Here is a 3,292-nt window from a genome sequence, read left to right on the forward strand (position 1 = left end):
CGCAGTCCTCCAGGAAAGCCAAGAAATTGAGCGGAAGGGCACACAGATTTACTACCGTATTACCCTTCTATTACTGTAAAATTCGAAACGTAAAAAGACACGGACAAAAAAGTGCAATTGAGTATGGAACACAGGTTCTCTGCTCCCCAGCTTGTCGCTACTCCAGCGGTGCTTTCGTTTCCCAGTACCTTATGGTCACATAAGCGGCAGTCAAAAAAGTTTCATTCCTCGATTTCTAGGAGAGTAATTGTTTGCGACACGTATATATGATCAAGGAAAATGCTCAGTTCTGAATTATCTGTCGATCCCATCAATTCTGAGTCGATTGTAAGTCATAAACTTTAGGGGTGGTTTTATCAATAACTGCAGATTGTTGAGATTTTCTTTTTAGGTTGTACCTAAACGACCTGCCAAATAGCAGCCGAGACGATTTGTCGTGTCTGAGGCCTTCCCTTTGCACTGCCACAGTCGACACTAAGCACAGTACTGTGATTATTTAAATGGTTATACAACAGAGTTCACAGTTACTCACAGTTCTCGAGCTGTCAGTATTAATATAGCTAACGCATTGTTTAAAATGCCAGTAACTTGTCGGTGTCTGTGGCACTCACGAAACAGTCTGAATATTCCTTTAAACATCGCGATCCATTCACAATTTATACAAAGTCACTGCCCTACTGACGTCCGGATTAGTTCAGTTCACGCGGCAATATCGTCGTCCTTGGCGGATCACTCCGTACATAGAAACCTCCGGCATGTATCGCACATGCACAGGCTTACTCAATTACACATGAAAGTTGTAAGGTTTACACATGCATTTGCAGTTAATAAGAAAGTAGGTACTATAAACAAGACATTTTAAACACTATACAAGACTGGTAAGACTAGGATGTTTATATACTATATGTGAGCACTTAGCGATGAACTACACAATCATTGTAATTAATCATCAACGTAAGAAAATGGCTCTGAGCACTATGGGACTTAAGTGCTGTGGTCATAAGTCCCCTAGAACTTAGAACTACTTAAACCTAACTAACCTAAGGACATCACACACATCCATGCCCGAGGCAGGATTCGAACCTGCGACCGTAGCGGTCACGCGGCTCCAGACTGTAGCGCCTAGAACCGCACGGCCACTCCGGCCGGTATATCAACGTAAGGTTACACGGCTGGTACTGACATCACTTAAAACGTCCGGGATAACAGGACGTGGTCGATGTATAAAACTTTCTCCTAACGTGTCCTCTCCTACTTCGGGAGACATCTTCAGAGGTAAAGTGGCGAACTGCAGCCAGAACTCGAGGGAGCGCCGAATTTATGGGCTGTGTAGAGGGCACCACAGTCCACCACATGAATTTAACAGATACTTGGCGTAATATGTCTCCACATCTGTTTGAATGTAACAAGAAAGCTATAAAACATATTCTGATGCTACTGTGGCTGTAAAACCTTTTTTTGTCCCTCCTGTTGAATTAGATTTCATAGGATTGGTACCTTTTGGAAATGACCTTCTCGACTGTGAAATGGTACCTCTAGCACAGTTCCGTGCTATCGTGGATGCTGATGGTCGAAACGTGGAGCTCCATTTGTAACCGAGAACGTAAACACGATGCGCAGTTAACAAGTATTACCATCTCAAGTGGAAATCAAAATACCTTTCTTCCAGTTGTTTATTCGTTATTTGTCTTCCGCACGTTCTAACAAATGCTTCCGCGAAGTTTCATTGTCCTAGAATCTGTCGTGTTTCATGGGGGCCTATCAAGTAGAGAAAGTAGAGTTATATCCAACCTGTGCAAGCTGGACAGAGCAGAGGTAGTTAAAAGATATGTTCTTAGGGGGAGAAGAAGGATTTTGAGAAAAGAACGGTCAGGTGTTTTGCGAAATTACTTGTCTAAGCCGGCCGCAGTGGCCGTGCGGTTCTAGGCGCTACAGTCTGGCACCGAACGACCGCTACGGTCGCAGGTCCGAATCCTGCCTCGGGCATGGATGTGTTTGATGTCCTTAGGTTAGTTAGGTTTAATTAGCTCCAAGTTCTAGGCGACTGATGACCTCAGAAGTTAAATCGCATAGTGCTCAGAGCCATTTGAACCATTAGAACTTGTCTAAAAGGAAGAAATAAAATGGCTTAGAGTAAAATTTGACGTGCCTCTGAAGGGTGTTGAAACCATGTACGACAAATTAGACTGCATGGTCTACATATCCTCGAGACAAATACCCTGTAGTACTCCTTAACACGTTCGGCGCAGCGTCACCCATGTGTGGGTGACGTGGAGGCTTCCGTGGCGGCCGCGGGACCCACATATGTTCAACTTAATAGGATTTAGCAGTTGGAATTTCCAAAGGAATGTAATGGAATAAGCACTGAACTATAACTGTAAGATATACAACATAAACATACAAACACTACACAGAAACGCTCATACGTTTTATTCATTTCTACACACATCAAAAAAAAGTTTTGCATCACCTCGGTTGCGAGAGTTCCGGAACCTGTACAGAAAATTGGAATAGAGATCAACATAAACATCACTTCCGCCCTTTTTATTGCTCATGAAAACCACATATTGCATGTTATACCACCATACAGCGAGACCTTCAGAGGTGGTGGTCCAGATTGCTGTACACACCGGTACCTCTAATACCCAGTAGCACGTCCTCTTGCATTGGTGCATGCCTGTATTCGTCGGGGAGATGTGGCCCTCAACTACGTATCCTCAGACTCAGAGTTGAAATATTAAAGGTTTTGGCTGGTTTCGTTGTCTAGGGGTTGGGATACGTAGTTGCTGCATTACAATATGAATATACACATGAATCGAATGATCGAAGGTTCCTATGACTCGGCCAGTTGCGAATTTTGAATGTTACATAGAAATTTGTAAATGAAAGATTGCAATTAAATAAAATCTCCAGGTACTATTTTAACGTCTTTAAATGATGAGTACGATAGCAGAAGTACCTTTAAGAATGCCCTTTATTACTGTGAAACACTTATTGCTGTCGATAGTCCAGCAATTAAATAAAATATAAGTTGAATAACAGTTAAACATTAGATTCCTACTTCACGTAATTAGTTATGAGCAAGAACATAGCTCGCGAGATATTCACTTCTAAACGCATACTACGTCTTCACTGCAGAAGCCACGGAAATCTCATAAGTGCACGAGTCGGCACTACGAAATATTTCTATCTCCCGCGACCACGCGCAAACTGCTCCACTCTGCAAGTCTTTCCCGCGACTGCCCGTCGCTGTTTCCCGTCCAGCACCTCCCGTGACCTCTGCCGTCCCCTC

The sequence above is a fragment of the Schistocerca nitens genome, chromosome 8, assembly GCF_023898315.1.
Source record: "Schistocerca nitens isolate TAMUIC-IGC-003100 chromosome 8, iqSchNite1.1, whole genome shotgun sequence".
Taxonomy (NCBI): domain Eukaryota; kingdom Metazoa; phylum Arthropoda; class Insecta; order Orthoptera; family Acrididae; genus Schistocerca; species Schistocerca nitens.